General features: G+C 54.8%; 1 pseudogene; it reads right to left on the reverse strand.

Annotated features, from left to right (window-relative positions):
* Window positions 1-1,753: 1,753 nt before the first annotated feature.
* On the reverse strand, window positions 1,754-15,479 carry LOC133628586 (rho GTPase-activating protein 23-like; annotated as a pseudogene).
* Between the last annotated feature and the right edge of the window lie 3,972 nt (window positions 15,480-19,451).

Consider the following 19,451-nt stretch of genomic DNA (forward strand, 5'->3'; position numbering starts at 1 on the left):
CGTAGGTGAGGTCTCCAGAGTCGCTGTAAGAAGGTCCAGCCTTTTATACTGTTGAATAAACAAGTTACACAACTGCAAATGCAGGAACATCTGGTTTCTCATCCTGTTGAGATACCACTTGGAGCTTGGCCAGGGCTCAGGGGGGAACCAAGGGAGTTTCTTTATCTATTCAGCTTTGGTCACGTATTTTCACACAAGGCCAGGCACCTGGTTTCATGGCCTTGAGAGTCCGCTTCTGAACAAGCAAAGGTATACATTCTCACAGTCTCTATCTTTATTAATAATTATATTCTGTCTAAACTGCATCTTTTATTAATAATAGGTCAACTATTTTCTAATCTGCTGATGGCTGCTAAAAGGTTGCTACTATCCACAAGTGCTATTTTACAGGGTCTGTCTAGAGGCTAACTATTGTCTGTTACCGAGGCCTTGGCATATCACATCCCCAGCCCTAAGACCACTCTGGTTCCCACATCCCCTGGGGACAGGTCTGTGGGCATGGGGGAGGTCCAGGTCCTTCCTTCCCTGGGTGCTATCAGTGCTCCAGGACCCACAGCACAGTGAAATGGGGAGGATCCCTATCCTGGTCCCTCCCCCAAGCAGGGGAAGCCATAGTCAGGAATCGCTCTCCTTGAATAACCAGTTTATTTACAATATTTAGACTGGGATAGGGGATTGTCTGAAGCAGGGTGAGTTTGGGGTCTGACTGCATTTGTTTTTTGCAGTTTTGCATATATTGATGCTGTGACCAACTCATAAACATGCCGTGGGGTGGGGGAGAGAGGGAAAGGAGCACATACAGGAGGGTTTAAAAAGTCAACACTGGTCTAGCACAGCTTAAAAAAAAATCCTTATAAATCCTTTGTCATATGTTACACAGTCAGAGACAATATTTACAAGAAAAGAAAAGGAAAAAAAACCCCAACTTTACAGCAAATATTTGCATAACGTATGAGAACAACACGGAGAAATAGTGAAGTGACTTAATACCCGCCTCCCCCCCTCCCCAGCCCCGGCATGGCACAAGGCTGGGAGTCCCTGTGACTGCACTGCATCCCCCCTTCCTAAAGTGCTTCTGGCCTGGGAGGGTGTAGGAAGGGGAGAGGGGCTGGGGAGGGGGCCATGCCATGCCATGCCAATCAGCACTCTGGGTCCCGAGCTGCTGCCAGCTCATGGCTGTGCTGCAGGGGACAGCAGTGTGCCCCTCCCTCCCCCAGCCACTGGGTGCCCCTCTGTGCTAATCCCTTTCATCACACACAGCCCAGGGGACCTGTTGTTGTGCCAAAGGGACACTGTCTCAGCCATGCCCCGGTACAGAGCTCACACCCCGTGGCACAGAGCACAACTTGGGCAGTGTGGTGGCACCAGGGTCCCCAGAGTGGGGAAGGTCTCTGGCAAGGGCAGCTTTGGCAGCAGCATCCACAGAAGCTACCACACTTCACACTGCCATGGCCGGGGACAGCAGGGCCACCACTGCCTGGCATGAGTCCCCTTCCCACCAACTCTCCTGGCACTGGGATGAGGCCGGGCTGCACCACAGGACCACCAAAGCACAGGGGACATGGTGACTTTGTCCCACTCACAGTGCAGGGGCTACCAAGTCTCATTAAATAATCATAGAATCATAGAATGGTAGGGTTGGAAGGGACCTTTAGAGATCATCTAGGATAACAGCAGCTCATTCAGAGCACAATTAAATACAAGAAATTAAACACTGCCTGAGGGGGAACCTCAGGGGCAGGGGGAGGGCATGTCAGGAGGTCAGAGACACTGTGGGTAGTGCAGGGGGGCCAGGGCTGCCCGGGGGGCTCTTGGGGCCCAATCCCTCACTGGCAGCACCAGTCTGTGCCAGAGTAGAGGCTGAGGGTCAGGCTTTGGTGGACTCCAGGCTGCTGAGTCCCGAGTCTTTGTCATGACAGGGTCCTGGGGACTTCTCCAGCCCCTGTGGCTCCTTCCACTCATTGAAGTTGAGGTCCTTGAGGCCACCGGGCACGACCACAGTTCTTGTGGCAGGTCTCAGGGGAGTGGGCTTGCCGTAGACGGACCCCCATGTCATTGGCAGAGGCTCGCAGGGGCTGCCAGAGCTGCTCCCGCAGCATGGGCTGCCCAGGGAGACCCCAGCCCTGCTCCTCCCCAGGGGGTGCGGGGCTCTTGCCACCAGGCCAAAGTCGCCCCAGCTTCCTGCGGGTCAGCGTGTCACACTGGATCAGGCGGTGGGAGTTGAAGGAGGGACGGCCGGGGGATCCCTTGTCCTCTTCCTCTGTCCCTCCGTCCACCTGCCCCGGCCAGTGCCGGGCCCCCTCCCAGCTCTCCGTGTCTGTCTCGATGTGGCTGAGCTCGCTGCACTCGTCTGCCTCCTCCCCACAACTCCCAGCCACCAACTGCACCTTGGAGCACAGGCTGTGGTCCATGGTGGACAGGGTGGAGTAGCCTGACACGATGGAGCGGGCATCCGGCACTGGATCAGCACCCCTGGGCTCCAGGGAGCTCTCCCGCTCCATCCCAGCCAAACTGGCAGCTGCTGGCTCAGTGCTGGTGCCACGGGGGGTTTTGCCAGGTGCCAGTGGGGCAGCTGTGGTCCCTTCATCCTCCTGCTCCTGACCCAGGGTGTCCCTGCACTCTGCATCATCGTCGGTGCTTCTCCGAACACCCTTGGCCTCTCTCTTCTCCTTCCTCTTGCAGGCAGCAGCTGAGACAAAGGGGATGCTGAGGAGCTCCCGATGTGGTGGGGCCCTTTGCAATGGCCACGTGCCCTGAGAAGATGGTGACACTGGGGTTAGGGATGGTTACTTGTGCCAGGGGAGGTTTAGATTGGAGCTGTGGAAGAACTTTTTCCCTGAGAGGGTTGTCAGTCCCTGTCCCAGGCTGCCCAGGGAGGTGGGAGAGTCCCCATCCCTGGAGCTACTGCAAAGCTATGGAGCTGAGGTGCTGAGGGCCATGGGTTAGTGATGGGCTGGGCAGTGTGAGGGCAGGGGGTGGACTCCATGAGCTTAAAGGGCTTTTCCAACCAAAATTATTCTATGATTCATGTCCCAGTCCTTGTGTCCCTCCCCACCAGCCCCCAGCCCAGGACCCTTCTTACCTTCGGTTTGGCGGAGCCGCTGTGAATCGAGCTTGTAAAGTAGAGCAGAGAAAGGAGGGTCAGCCAGGCCCCAGGAGTGGGTGTGTGTTGGGGAAGGGGATCGGAGGGTAGAGCTGGGGGGATGCTGCTCTGTTGCCCCAAACCAAGATGGGGACTTGCCATGGCCATCAGACCAGCTGGCCCCTGGCAGGGACACCAGCACCAAGCAGAGTCATGTGCCAGTGGCTGCAGAAGGTGCCAGGAGGCTGTGGGGTACTCCAATAGTGCAGAGCTGCACTCGCTGCAGAGCCTCAAGGTGAGGAGGGGGGAAACACACAGGCACACACAGCTGGGAAACAGCCAGGACCCCAGCAGCGGGACCCCAACCCTCCCATGGCTACAGAGCCCAGAGGGAATGGAGTTGGGCACAGCGCTGCCACCACTGTGGTCACTTGTGGAGAAAAAATGAGGGAGCATTGACATGGATCCTGGGGTATAATGCTAGGCCTGTTGGGGCAAGGCAGCCTGGGCTCTAGTTATATGGATTTGATGCACAATCAAGACCAGAGTCAGAGCCATGGTTAAAGCAGTTACTGTCACGTAGACAGCAGGCCGCTTTCTGGTCCCTCAAGGTCGGACTGGTTTTGGCTAAAGGTGGTAAACAACTTCAAGGAAAAACAAGATGTGAAAAATAAGGGAGCTTGCTTATGGCAGAAACCACAAGTAGGATGAACATGAAAATGTAATCTATTAGCTGCTGTTGCTGAGCTAGCTTTGAAGCTGCTGTGTATATAAGTTAGAGCCTGCTTTCAATAAAGGGAAGAAGATTTCTGCTATCACTCACACTGAGTAGGACTGGATTTCTTCCCACCCAGCTGAGAATCGGACCCTGGGTTGATCGCCGCATGAAGTAGGCTTAGAGCTGGTTTTCTTTTTTAGGCTTCGAGCTGGTTTTATAGGCTTCAAGCTGGTTTTTTAGGCCACGAGCTGGTTTTTTAGGCTTCGAGCTGGTTTTTAGGCTTTGAGCTGGTTTTTTTAGGTCAAGAGCCGAAAACTTCGTGGCAGTCACTGGGATGGGGCATGGGGAACTGGCTCGATACAGCCTCTGGCCTTGGAGCAGGGGTTAGGGGGCAAGTGGGGACATGGGGTGACAGGCCGCCCTGGCCTCACTGCCATGATGTGAAGGACAAGAACACAACAACAGACATCCTCTCCCACCCCACATGCCCTGGGATGGGGTTAGCAGTTGCTGACGACAAGAGGGGGGAGGCAGAAGAGGGTGCTGACCCTCCCCAGGGCCTTCTTTACCCCAGCATCTGAGTGTGCCAGTCCCGGGACACCATTCCTGCCAGGGTATGCCAACAGCAGCCTTACCACCACAGGCACTGGCCAACGACATGGGAGGAGCAGGGTGAAAGGATCTGGGGCTCCCCAGGGGCTCAGCAGCCCCTCCTGATGCTGGGGACTCTGGGGACAGTGTCCAGGCAGGACGGGGCTCCCTTCCTTCCCACCCCCCCGGCCCTGCTCCCACTCTCTCATGGTCACCCCAAGGAGTTAATGCATGAGCAATGCACCCAGGATCAACACCGTACCCGCTCTAGCTCTTGAGGAGGTCCGCTGGAGGAGGAAGAGGAGGAGGAGGAGAAAGAGGACAGCACAGAGAAGTTCCAGGAAAGAATGTAAGAAATCAGTTGGACATCAAAGTCTCCTGGTCTGTGGGTTGGCAGTGTGGGCTGGCACGGGGGAGGGGGCACGGGCAGGGGTCCCAGGGACTGCTGGGGCACCACAGCCAGGCGGGTTTGCAGAGGCAACAGGAGCAGCCGCCACCTCACTTTCAGGTGAGGAGGGCACTGGGACATCCTGCTCCAGCACGTGAGGGTTTGTCGTGGCCACGGTAAGTTGGGCTGGCTGCCTGCAGTGGTGTGAGCTCGAGAGGGCAGAGTGGATGGAGAGGCACCCCAGAGTGCCAGGGCCGGAGGGGTCAGTGCTATGGGCACAGCTCCTCACCTGCGGCATTGCAGGGGGGCACTGTGGTCCTGCCAATGTTGGGGAGCAGGTACTCGATGTTGGGTACAGACTAAGACTCCTTCTCATCCACAGGGGTCTGCAAGGAGAGGGGGTACAGCACTCAGGCAGCTGCTAATGGCACTCCAGCTCCCAACTGGGGCTCTGCATCCCCCCTGCCCCACAGCAAGACCCCAAGGGGGCATGGGACTCACCTTCTCGCCCTTGTCCTTGTCACTGAAGAACCAGTCTGACTGCAGGGGGAGAAGGAAGAGGAGTTACAGACTGGTGAGGAGCCATGAGAGTCCCATGCCCAGGTTCAGCCCCCTCCTCCAGCCACGCTCCAGCCCACCCACCGATGCCACTCATGTGCTGGATGAGGGTCTCCACGATTTTGTATTGGTTGGTCATGCTGTCCTCAGATGTCCGCACCAGCGTGGGGCCAAACACTAGCACCAGGTTTCGGGGCTCCATCTGCAACCAGAGCTGGGCTTAGTGCCTGCCTGTGGCCATCTCTCAGCATTTGCTGCCCCATCAGGCACCATCTCCCTTCTCAGCCCAAGCTGGAGGGGCTCGAGGTGGGGCAGAGGTCCAGGATGGGCAGGTGGACTGTACCTTGTTCTTTTCTGAGTGGTCAGCAATGGTCTTCAGGTGACCCATCAGGAACTTGAGTGTCTCATAGTAGTGACCTGGCAGGTCCCGGATCTGTGGGGAGGCACTAGGTCAACCCTCTGCTCATCCCCCCTGCACCAGCCCCCAAAGGGAGCTCAGGGCTGTGCCCCCCAACCCAGCTCCTGCCCCAGCTCCCTACCAGCTTCCACAGCGTCCTCATCCTCTCGCTGGCATCTTCTATCTGGTTGGCCTCAATGAAGTCATTGTACTTATCTGAGAGAGGGACATGGTGAGGGGTCAGAGGTGGGCAGAGGGGAGAGGGGAGAGGGCATCCCCAAGACCAGGCACTCCCAGATGCAACAGCTGGAGAAGCTGAGGAAAGGGCTGGGGAGTGGTGGGGTCCCACTAGGATGGGGTATGGAAAGGCAAAGGAGGACAAGGGCTGGCCCAGGGGACTAGGTGAGGAGGGGGGTTGCAGAGTTCCCACCTTGGGTAGGCACTGGCTCACTCTGTCACAGAGTCTCGGGACTTGCCCCCAAGACAGGGACAGATGGGACAGGCTCTGGGAATGGCAATCAGCCTGGTACTGGTCATTGACACACAGCCCCTGGCAAAGGGTGATTGGTGGCCACTCTAAGGGAAGCACACGGCCAGGGCGCAGCAACTCACCATCAGTGAAGAGGGGCTTGGGCAGCTTTCGGAAGAAGGATTTCAACAGGCTGCTAATGACGTTCAGATCCTGCCACTGCTGTGGGGAGAGAATCACAGAATGGTTGAGGCTTGAAGGGACCTCCAGAGCTCATGCAGCCCAATCCCCTGCTAAAGCAGGTTCCCCTTGATCAGGGGGCACAGGAATGTGTCCAGGTGGGTTTGGAAATCTCCCGAGAAGGAGCCTCCACAATCCTCTCTGGGCAGCCTGGGCCAGAGTCCCTCACCTCTGCACCAAACATGTTTCTCCTTGTGTTTGAGTGGAATTGTTTGTGTTCCAGCTTATGTCCATTACCCCTTGACCTGCAACTGGGAACTACAGAAAAAACTTGCCCTAACTTCCTGACACCCACCCTTTAAGTACTTATAAGTGTTATTGAGATTCCCCCTCAGCCTTCTCCAGGCTGAACAGCCCCAGATCCCACAGCCTTTCCTCATCAGAGAGATGTTCCAGTCCCCTGATCACTCTGTTGGCCCTGCACTGGCCTCTCTCCAACAGTTCTCTGTCTCTCTGGAACTAGGAAGCCCAGAAGAGAAGAGGCTGCTCAGAGGGACCACATCAGGCAAACCCAGGAGACAGCAGAAAGCCCCCAAGCTGGGTAGTCCTGGGCCATCAACAGCAAAGGGGACACCATCCAGCACCACCGTGGCTGTGAGGATGGCAGGATGGATGTGTCCACCCTGCATCTGATCAAGGAAAGGCCTGTGCCACTGCAGCAACATGGTGAGATGCAAGGGGAAAAACACATTCCCAAGCTGCCACCTACACCCCTGTCATCCACCACTAGGTAGCCCTGCCACCCTGGGAAGGTCACTGTGATGATTATGAAGACTGGGACAGTGACAGAGACAGGGACGGTGACAATGCCATGGACCAGGAGCACAGCCCCAAGATCATCCCAGATGCGTGGAGATGGAGATAAGGATGTGGATTAAGGATGGGGACAGGGACATGCAACCCGCAGTGCCCTCACCTCATCCTGCAGGTTGATGGCGACTCCCTTGTTGAGCTGCTCCTGCAAGCTGGACACCATCACGTTGTTGCCGGGCACGCGGTAGATGCCCATGTACTCCAGCCCTCGGTCCTCCACCACCTTGCAGCAAGCTTTGACAATGAGGGGGACTTTCTGTGGAGACAGTGAGGAGGTGACGGAGGTGCCAGGGCTGTGCAGGGTCCCCGAGGGCTGGCACTGTTGACATGGCTGTACCTTGTTGTCCAGGGCGGGCTGGCAGTCCTCCAGCCTCACACCAAACGCTCGAGGGGGCAGATTTCTTGTTTTTCTTCATGATGTTGATGCCCCAGGGGGCTTTATGGGAGCTGCTCTCATCTGAGGAGGAAAACCCAGAGGACTGTTTGCTAATGAGCCAGGATAAATGGGAGGAGCAACCCTACTGCCCTATGGGGCTGTGATGGCAACCCTGGGGTGAGACCTCCCCTTCTTGCCAAGCCCCCCAGCTTTGTTGTGCCAGCGCTTTCCATGCCACAGAGCTGGGACCTACCTTTCATGACGGCTGCATCCTGCCTGGGGGACAGGGGCGCGCTGGTTCCCGTCTGCTTCAGGAATTTGGCTCGGATCCCCAGCCAAGAGCCCTTGGGCGAGGAATCGGGCTTGGTGCCCACAGGGCTGTGGGGAGAGCGGGGGGAGGGGGCTCAGGAAGGGCATGGTCAGGGGGCATCAGCCCGGCGCATGGTCTCCAGGCAAAACCTCCCAGCAAACACCTGCGTCTCTCCCTGGCTGCCTGATATCTTGCCCACATTCACGGGGCTGCACCCCACACCGGTAATGGGCATCCCTGGGGAGCACTGAGCTGCTTTAATCCTTTGCTCAGTGCCAGTTTGTCTGAACTGGACCCCAGTAGCACCCTGAGTGAAGGCGGGTGCAGCCGGCATCTCCAGCGCTGCCCTATCAAGGGAGGCACTGGCTTTGCTCTATCACTTCACAATTGAGGTGAATAAAGTGCTGAGGGTAGAATCTCGGTGTCACTACCCCCAGGGTCCGTACCTAACTTTCCGGTAGTCGTTTAACTTCTTGTTGATAAGCACTTGGTTGGCAAAACCGGGGTCCTGGGGAGACAGAGAGAAGAGGGGAAAGGAGAGCTTGAGCAGGGCATCCACTGGAGACCCCAGGCAAGTCCACACTCTGCCAGGCACCATGCGGGACTAAAGCAGGACCAGGCCAGGGCCAGACCAGGTCCCTGCTGCCACGAAACAGCTGGTGCTGGCCAGCGTTCATGGCCCCACTGTGGCCTCAGGTGCTCTGAGTCATGGTGCAGGGTCCAAGCCGGACACAGAGGCTCGGGGACAGGCACATCCTTCCACAGCCCACACATTTCCATCTGCACCATGCAGCACCCAAAGACACGTACCCATCCCCATGGGATGCTGCCACGGGGCCCTGCCCAGCAGCACCATAGCCACAGCAGGTGCCCAGACTGCTCTGTGTGCTACTACCTGGCAGCACCTTCCCTGTACCGGTGTTGTCAGTCCCACCGAGCCCCCTGTGACCCGTCAGAGCAAGGCTGTGCCACAGAGGATGAGAGACCGCTCTAAGCTTAATGCATCCTCTATGGCCAGAGCCTGGCACAACCCTAACATGATCACTGCAACCAAACGAGGCCATCCCAGCACAGCATGGAGACAGCACGTAACCAGCCCAGCGCTGGCACATCCATCCCTGCAGTTCCTCCACTGGGGCCCGTGGCCCCAGGGAGCAGCTCTCCCCATCTCAGACCCGCGTGACTCATTGCACAGACCACAGCTGCCTGGCGAGAGCTCAGTCCTGACCTGGCACCAGCCCCAGCAGCACCATGCAGGCACCAAGCCCAGCACAGGCAGGGATCTCCTTGCTAGGTCTCTCTCCACCAACAGAGACATGACACACCACGGCAGAGCCACGCACACTCCTCTCTCGCCACACAATCACAGACTGCTGTAGGATCTGGCACCGACCCTGCCTGGAGCCACACCGCCTCTACTGAGTGTCCCAGCAAGCTCTGTCCCAGACGAGGCTGGCAGAGCCACATTCTTCTTGGATGTTGCAGCGCCCATGAGTTCTCACACACCCCTGGGAGCATGGACTGGGACCAGTGAGTCCCACACCGTCTGGCCACGCAGGGGCCAGTTGTGGCCTGGGGAAGCAGCACAAGGCAAACAGCTGGAGAGAACTGAGGCGGTTAGTGCCGGGAAAGCCAGAGGCAGCTGGGAGCCCCATGAGGCTCTCACCTCGTCCTCGGCCTTGCTGTTCTCCCTGATGACTTTGATCCAGGCCAGCATGTCTTCCCGATCCTCTGCCTGAAAGAGATATTCACAGAAGTCAGCAGTCGTCAGGCGGAAGACGTGTTTCCTCTTGGTCTTGCTGTAGGAGATGTCCACCAGGCACGCTCGGATGCTGATCGGCAGCTCCTCCTCACCTGGGGCCGGGGCGCAGATCACCGCCTCCTGCCTGTCCTTGCAGAGGAACAGCGAGTGAGTGTGCAGCATGGTGAAGACGCGCTTCCACTGCCAGATGCCTCCACTGACCCTCTGCAGGGAGAAGGGACGGGGCACGGACCTCAGTGATGCTCAGGGCAGGAAGTGGCCATCCCCCCATCCCTTCTCAGTGCTGGCTGGGCTCTGTGGAGGGGAGGGCATCTGCCTACCTTCCCCTTTTTGGTGAGGATCTGCTTGCAGTGCCAGCCCTCCTTCCTCACGGCGCTGAATGGGACATCCGAGAGATCGGAGGTTGAGTGTCTTTTGGAGTGGGTGTCTTCGGACGTGCCAAGACTGTCCAGAGACTGTGGAGAGGGACCGGAGGGCACTGTTGGGGCGATGCCACCAGCACCACCGATGCCCCAACCAGGGAGAGGAACCCAGGGCTGCTGTCCTAAAGGGGTACCTGGGTGGGAGGCACCACCAGGACCCCCCAACCCTTGCATCACACAACACTCACCCCATTGGTGAAGAAGCTCCTCAGCATGCGGAGGCCGGGGACCTGGCTGGGCATCCTCCTGCAGGGAGAGCAGCCCCCATGAATGGGACAGTGAAGAGGGACGGGAGCCACACAGTGATGGGACTGGGAAGGGGGGTCCAGTCCTACCTTAGGATCTTCCCCTCATCCTGAAATGCATTCAGACCGTTATTGCAGGACCTGGAGCACTCGGTGGTGATGCCCAAGAGGTAGGAGGAGCGGCAGCCGGTCTTGATGCTGCCTACCAGAGGGAGAAGGGTAAAGCACACGTTGCTCAGTCCAGTGGGCACAGGTCCAGGGTGGGGGACTGCTTCTCCCTGTCCTGCTCTCCCCATTCAGAGACACCCCCACTAGCACTTACTGCAGTCCTGGGAGTAGTGTTGGCTCAGGGCAAAGGCAAAGGTGGGCGAGGAGCTGGTAGCAACGGTGGGCGCAGAGTTCATGACACTAGAGACCACTGAGGAGGCGGGCACGTGCTTGGCCTTCAGGTCAATGCTGGGGCTGGTGGGTTCATCTGTGAGAGGGGTGGTCAGCATTGCAGGAGGGGGTGGTATAGAATGGGGTGAGGAAGCCTGAGCTGGGACCCTCCAATGCTTCCAGTAGGTGGTGAGTGTATTTGCAGGTGCCCAGACTGGGCTGGGGGACACAAGAGCAGTCAGACCCTTACACAGAGCAAACCCATAGCCCCCCATGCCCACCCCATCCTCTCCCTCCCATCTAGCCCCTCTCTGGGAGCAGGGATGAGACAGGCCATGGTGCAGGAGTAGACAGGGAGCAGAGATGGCAGCTCCCCCAGATCTATTTTGGTTCCCAAGAGCAGAGGTGGCTGGACAGGGGAATCCTAAATGAGACAGGGAGCAGGTCATCCAGGACATATCCCTGTCTCCGCCTCGGAGCAAGGCAGGAGCGTGCAGGGCTCCAGTTCATACCCAGTCATGCTCAGTAAAAGGTACCAGGGGCTGGGCAAGGGGGAGCAGGACAACAGAGGGAGGGATGAGGCTGCTCAAGCCCAAACCCTGGCACCTCATCACCAATGCCTGCAGCCCTGCTCAGGGACAGCATGCCCAGGATGGGTGCTGGGCACACTGGGTGCTGCTGGTGCAGCCCCTTTCCATCCCTGTATTAGACATAGACAGATGCTCCGAGGCCATGCAATGTGCCCTGTCCCCTAAAACGTCCTTCCCAGCACAGGACTTGCTAAACCCTTCCCTGGGAGACAGCGAGCCCTCCTGACTCACCGATGAAGGGGATGAATGCCAGCGAGTCCTTGGGGGCTGCCAAGGGAGCCACATGCTGGCCTGATCGCTCGGCCACTGGCCTCTCTCTTTTGCCACCAGCCAGCAGAGGGTCACAAATGTCTGTCTCCTTCACTCCCTCGGGGAAGACAAAGTTCATCTGTCATGGCGGGGGGGGCATCTTGCATCCCGTGGATGGCTTCTGCCGCAAAACCACCTCTTTCCTCTGTTCCTCTGGCTGCTCAGGTACCCAACTGCTCTCTGGTCGCTGTTCCCTGGGTGCTGCAGGGACCAGGGGGGGGTCCAGTGGTGAGTGGGATGTCTGGGACCACCTTCTCCGAGAGTGGGGCAGCCGAGCGCTGCGAGATGCTGAAGGTGGGCAGGCCCCTGAAGGCCGGGTCACGGAAGGAGAGGGCGTGCAGCAGCCCAGTGCGGCGCTGGAACAACGGGCTGTAGCTCTGGTAGCCAATGTAGCCCAAATCTTCCGCAGCGCTCTGCAGGTTGGGCTGTGACAGGTGCTTCTGCACAGGTGTCTGCTCCTGCGATGAGGAGGAGGAAGGCATGAAGGAGCCGTGTGGGATGGGTTGCATGGTGGTGGCGGTAGCCTGGCAGAGCTTCTTGGGTGGCCAAGTAGAGGTGAGAGGTGAGCAGGGAACTGGGCTCCAGGGCCTCCATGGAGCACCCATACCTGCCCAGGTAGTGGTCGGAACAGGCACGGGGTGCCCACCCCTCACGGAAGGGCTGCAGCAGGGTGTCATGCGAGGCGCTGTGTGGCCAGCCCCAGGGGGCCGCCACTGAGCCCCAAGCTGGTCCTGGGACACGTTGCAGTAGCAGGGCGGCATGTCATGTCGTCGCTCCTCTGAGGTGCTCCGCCAGGGCTCCTGGCTGTAGAACCAGTGGGACAGGGCCTGCTGGCATTCCTGCCGCCCAGGGGCCCGATGGCCGCCTGCTGCCTCCCGGGGGGGAGGCACGTGGGCCCCGGCAGCCCCCTGACACCCTCCTTGAAGTCACAGTGAGTCTGGTGCTCCATGAAGTGCTTGGGGACTCTGTAGCAGGAAGGGGTGGCAGGGGGGAACCTGTGGCGGTCAGGCAGAGAGGATGAGACATTGCTGGGGCAGCTGGTGTGGGAGACGGAGCCAGGGTGGCTGTGTGATGTGGGAGGGTGAAGGAGAGGACCCCCAGGCTGCGGATTGTCACTGACATCCAGCCAGGGTCAAACTATTACAAATGTGCTCACCTGGGCGACTCCTGTAATCTTTCCACAGGACCGACTGATTATCTCTGGCTACAACTCTTCTTCCCTCTGTGATATCCCTTGTTCATCTTCAACCTTAGTGCTGCAAACTATTTTTTTTTGTGTATTTCTTTTTCTGTACAGGAGCAACTACAATTTCCACAAATCGATACTCTGATTCAACAGCAATTGTATCAGTTGCATCAGTTTGAGTGGCTGCAGTTGTAACAGCAACAGTCTGGGTTTGAGCATCCACAGTTGTAGCAGCAGTCTGAGTCTGAGTGGACACAGCAATAATATCCACCGTCTGGGTATGAGTGTCCACAGTGGTAACAGCAACAGTGTCAGCAGTCTGGGTATGAGTGTTCACAGCTGCAACAGGGACATCCACTGCTGGGGTTGGAACAGCAACTGGTTCTGGCACAGCTGAGTTGACTGCAACATCCACTGCTGCAGTTGGAATAGCAACTGATTCTGGCACAGATGAATTAGGAATGGGTTCATGTGTTCTCCCAATCTTTACAGGTAGAAAGCTCCTTGGACACCTGCCCATATTCTGTATGCCTCTCCTCAAAGTTCTCAAAAAAATTTTTACAATCCAAGCTGAGGTGAAATCAAGGGAAAATAATACAAACATGGTAATTAGAACATTCCAAGTATTATTGTTAGAATCCATTAGAAGCACCTTGAAGAAATGAGAGTAAGTGACATAGTGGGAGAAATTAAACATGTCAGTTTTTCCCATAAATTGACTGCCATTATTAAGTTCTAGGAGAAAATGTGGAAGAGACAAGAAAGCCATGTACACATTCCAACCCAACTTAATAACCCCTGACAAAATCATATCATAAGTCAATCCCATCCAGTGCAGTAGCATGAGAATTTTCATACATTTTCCACAGACGAGAAACACTATCACAGGACATACGTGATGCAGATAAGAGGACTTTTAATACCACCATACAATCATATCAACCAACATTATGCTCAGCAATCAATTAGTGTCAGGAGTGTACACAAGGAGTTTCTTTAAACCCACTCTATTTCAACCTCGCGGGCCCCACGTTTAGCACCAATTAATTTCGTGGTTTTAACCAGCGGGAGGAAAGGGGAAAAAAAAAAACAGGACTCCTCCCTCTCCCTCTCCTGAAAGAATGCGGAGGGGATTGGAGAGGGAGAAAAAAAGTAAAAGAGCCCACGTAACTTGAAATAGGAACAATTTACCAGGGAAAACTAAAGAGGAACAACTATGACAAACAAAAGGGAATATTACAAAGAAAACTGGTGAGTGATGCAGTTGCTCACCACCCAGGACCTGACCTCAGCGATCGCTCCGGACCGGCGACCTAGAGCACGTGACTCCGGAAGAGCTTCTTCCAGGTAGCCTCCACCTATATACCGGGCATGACGTTAGGATATCGAATATCTGCTGGCCAGTCTGGGCTATCTGTTCAGGCTGTACCCTTTCCTGGTTTCTCACGGGAATTAACTCTATCCTGGCTAAATTTGGACAGCCTATCAGCCAACACTGTGCCACCTTTGCAGCTGCTTTCCTCTGGGAGCTGTCTCCAATCCCACGCACTTGGCTTGCTCAGCTCCCATTAGAAATACAGGCTGCCGGTACATGCTACGCCACTGCGTCTGGGAACTACAAGAAAGCACATATGCAGATCCAATCTACATTGGTTCGTAGGTCCCCATGTAGCCTATCAGCCAGCACTGTGCGACCTTTGCAGTAGCTTTCCTGTGGGAGCTATCTCTTTCCTGCGCAACTGGCCTACTCAGCTCCCATTGAAAATACAGGCTGCCGGTAGAAGTTACACCTCTTTGTCAGGGAGCTACAAGAAAGCAGATAAGCCAACCCAACCTACAGTGGTACGTAGGTCCCCACGTAGCCTATCAGCCAGCACTGTTCCACCTTTGCAGCTGCTTTCCTGGTTGAGCTATGTCTTTCCTACGCACTTGGCCTGCTCAACTCCCATTAAAAATAAAGGCTGCTGGTAGAAATTACGCCACTGCCTCTGGGAGCTACTAGAAAACAGGAACACAGAGCACACCTACAGTGGTACGCAGGTCCCCATGCAGCCTATCAGCCAGCACTGCGCCACATTTTCAGTAGCTTTCCTGTAGGAGCTATCTCTTTATTGCACACTTGGCCTGCTCATCTCCCATTAAAAAATAAAAGTTACCAGAAGAAGTTACAACTCTGCTTCGAGGAGCTACAAGAAAGCAGGTATGCCGACCTCACCTACAGTGGTACGTTGGTCCCCATGTAGTCTATCAGCTAGCACTGTGTCACATTTGTAGCTGCTTTCCTGGTTTAGCTATCTCTTTTCAGCACACTGGGCCTGCTCAACTCCCATTAAAAAATACAGGCTGCCGGTAGATGTTACACCACTGTGTCTGGGAGCTACAAGAAAACAGGTACGCTGACCCTACCTATAGTGGTATGAAGGTCCCCATGTAACATATCAGGCAGTACTGTGCCACCTTTGAAGTTGATTTCCTGCAGGACCTATCTGCAATCCCGCACATTTGACCTTCTCAGCTTCCATTTTAAATACAGGCTGCCGGTAGAATTTACACCACTGCATCTGGGAGCTACAAAAAAGCAGGTACACAGACCCCACCTACAGTACATAGGTTCCTATGTAACCTATAAGCCAGTACTGTGCCATCTTCGCAACTGCTTTCTTGTGGGAGCTCTCTCCAATTCCGCGCAACTGGCCTACTCAGCTCCCATTGAAAATACAGGTTGCCGTTAGAAGTTACACCACTGCCTCTGGAAGCTACAAGAAAGCAGATATACAGAGCCCATCTACATTGGTAGGTTGATTCCCGTGTAGCCTATCAGTCAGCACTGTGCCACCTTTGCAGCTGGTTTCCTGTGAGAGCTATCTCCAAATCCGCGCACTTGTCCTGCTCAGTTCCAATTGAAATAATACAGGCTGCCGGTATAATTTACGTCACTGCGTTTGGGAGCTACAAGAAAGAAGCTACAAAGACCCGACCTACAGTGGTATGTTCGTCCCCGTGTAGCCAATCTGCATGCACGGTTCCACCTTTGCAGTTGCTTTCCTGTGGGATCCATCTCCAATCCTGCAAACGTTACCTGCTCAGTTCTCATTGAAAATATACAGTGCCGGTTGAAGTTACGTCAATGCACCTGGGAGCTACAAGAAAGCAGGTACCCAGACGTCACCTACAGTGATACGTAGGTCCCCGTGTAACCTATCGTCCAAGACTGTGCCAATTTTCAGCTGCTTTTCTGTGGAAGCTATCTCCAATCACTCACACTTGGCCTGCTCAGCTCAATTTGAAATACAGGCTGCCAGTAGAAGTTACGCCACTTGTCTGGGAGCTACAACAAAGCAGGTACTCCGACATCACCTACAGTGGTACGTAGATCACCGTGTATAGTATCAGCTAACACTGTGAAACCTTTGCAGCTGCTTTCCTGTGGGAGCTATCTCTTTCCCACGCACTTGATCTGTTAAGTTGCCATTGAAAATACAAGCTGCTGATAGAAGTTACGCCACTGCATCTGGGAGCTACAAGAAAGCAGGTACGTCAACGACACCTACGGTGGTACGTAGGTCCCTATGTAGCCTATCAGTTAGCACTGCATCACCTTTGCAACTGCTTCCCTATGGGAGCTATCTGGATCCCCCACACTTGACCTGCTCAGCTTCCATTTTAAATACAGGCTGCAGTAGAAGTTACACCACTTCGTCTGGGAGCTACAACAAAGCAAGTACGCCGACATTACCAACAGTGGTACGTAGACCCCCGTGTAGCCTATCAGTCAGCACTGTGCCACCTTTTCAGATGCTTTCCTGTGGGAGCTATCTCCAATCCCGTGCTCTTGGCCTGCTCAGCTCCCAGTAAAAATACAGGCTGCCAGTAGAATAATAGAATCATAGAATGGTAGGGGTTGGAAGGGACCTTTAGAGATCATCTAGTCCGACCCCCCTGCAGAAGCACGTTCACCTAGATCAGGTCGCATTGGAACATGTCCATTCGCGTCTTGAAGACCTTCAAGGAAGGAGACTCCACAATCCCCCTGGGCAGCCTGTTCCACTACTCCATCACTTTCACGGTGAAATAGCTTTTTCTTATGTTTAAGGTGAATTTTTTGTGTTCCAGCTTATTCCCATTACCCCATGTCCTGTTAATATCTACTATTGAAAAGAGGGATGTCCCAACCTCCTGAGACCTACCCTTTAGATATTTATAAATATTAATAAGATCTCCCCTCAATCTCCTCTTCTCTAGACTAAACAGCCCCAGTTCCCTCAGTCTTTCTTTGTATTAAAGATGTATCATCTTGGTGGCCCTGCGCTGGACTCTCTCCAGCACTTTTCTGTCCTTCTTGAGCTGACACTACTCCAGATGAGGCCTCACCAGAGCAGAGTAGAGGGGGAGAACCTCCCTTGACCTGCTGGTCACACTCTTCTTGATGCATCACAGAATATCATTGGCCTTCTTGGACACGAGGGCACATTGCTGGCTCATATTTAGTTTATTATCAATCAGGACTCCCAGATCTCTCTATGTAGAGCTGCTCTTCAGCAGTTCCACCCCCAGCGTGTACTGGTTCATGGGGTTGTTCCTTGTCGGATGCAGGACTCTGCACTTGTCCTTGTTGAACTTCATCAGATTCCTCTCTGCCCAACTCTCAAACCAGTCGAGATCCCGCAGCACAACCTTCTGGGGAATCAGCCAGTCCTCCCAGTTTGGTGTCATCAGCAAACTTGCTGAGGGTACACTCTGTCTCCTCATTGATGAAGATGTTGAATAAGACTGGCCCCAGAATTAATCCCTGTGGAACTCCACTGGTCACAGGCCTCCAACTCAACTCCGTGCCAGTGATCACCACCCTCTGGGCTCTGTCATTCAGTCAGCTCTCAATCCACCTCACTGTCCACTCATCCAAGCCACACTGCCTGAGCTTTCTGATGAGGATGTTGTGGGAGACAGTGTCAAAAGCTTTGCTGAAGTCAAGGTAGATGACATCCGCTGCTCTCCCCTCATCTAGCCAGCCGGTTATGCACTCATAGAAGGATATCAGGTCAGTCAAAAAGGATTTCCCCTTGGTGAAGTCATGTTGACTCCACCTGAGAACCGTCTTATCCTTCATATGTTCAGTGATAACATTCAGGATGAGTTGTTCAATCACTTTTCCAGGGATGGAGGTGAGGCTGACCGACCTGTAGTTTCCTGGGTCATCCTTCCTTCCCTTTTTGAAGACTGGCGTGACATTGGCCTTTCTCCAGTCCTCAGACACCTCACCTGTCCTCCAAGATTGTTCAAAAATGGAGAGAGGCTTAGCAATCACATCAGCGAACTCTCTCAGCACTCTAGGATGCCTCCCATCAGGACCTATTGACTTATGAGCTTTATGCTTGGCCAACAAGTCTTTAAACTCTTCCTCTTCCACCCAGGGCAAGTCCTCTGCTGTCGCGACCACCATGTTATCCTTGCCGGACTGGGCTTCCCGATGGTCAGCCTTGACCGTAAAGACTGAAGCAAAGAAGGCATTCAGTACTTCAGCCTTCTCTACATCCTCAGACACCAGGGCACCCTCAGCATTTAGCAGCGGGCCCAAATTACCCCTCACCATCCTTCTGCAGCTGATGTACTTGAAAAGTGCCTTATTGCTGTCCATAACATCCCTGGCTAAATTTAATTCTAAAAGGACTCTAGTCGTCCTAGTTGCACCCCTGCATGCTCTGACAATGTTCCTATACTCTTCCCAAGAAGCCAGCCCCTGTTTCCACCTCTCATAGATGGCTGCTTTCTGCCTGAGTTGTCCCAGCAGATCCTTGCTCATCCATGGAGGCCTCCTACCTCCTTTTCCTCCTTTCTTGCGCATTTGGACACAATGATTCTGGGCTTGAAGGAAGTTGTGCTTGAAGATTGACCAGCTCTCATTGGCACTTCTACCATCTAGAATCACATCCCATGAGATTCGTCCAAGTAGATCTTGGAAGAGGCCAAAGTCGACTCGCCTGAAATCCAGGGTCACGGTCCTGCTTTGTGTTCTACCCCTTCCACACAGGATCTTGAACTCTACCATCTCATGGTCACTGCAGCCAAGGTTGCCTCCAACCTTAATATCCCCAACTAGGCCCTCTCTATTCGTCAGTACCAGGTCCAGCTGTACACCCCTCCTTGTTGGTTCCTCGATCATCTGGGACAGGAAGTTGTCGTCAACAATCTGTAGGAACCTCCTGGATTGCATGTTCTTGGCTGTGTGGCTATCCAAGCAAATATCAGGGTGGTTGAAGTCCCCCATGAGGAGCAGGGACTGTGATCCTGAGGCAGCTTGTAGCTGTTTGTAGAAGGCCTCATCCACATCCACTTCCTGATCAGGTGGCCTGTAGCGGACTCCTACAACAATATCACCTGCCTTGCCCTGGCCATTAATTTTTACCCATAAGCACTCTCTCCTCATCCCCATCCAGGCACAGGTCAGTAGACATTAATTGCTCTCTCACATAGAGAGCAAGTCAACTGCACGTCTTGTCAGTCTGTCTTTCCTGAACAATACATAACCCTCCATGGCTGTGCTCCAGTCATGGCAGATGTGCCACCACGTCTCTGCGACCACAATGAGGTCGTAGCCCCGCATCCGCACCCACATCTCA

The sequence above is a fragment of the Colius striatus genome, chromosome W (assembly GCF_028858725.1).
Source record: "Colius striatus isolate bColStr4 chromosome W, bColStr4.1.hap1, whole genome shotgun sequence".
In the NCBI taxonomy this organism is placed as follows: Eukaryota; Metazoa; Chordata; class Aves; order Coliiformes; family Coliidae; genus Colius; species Colius striatus.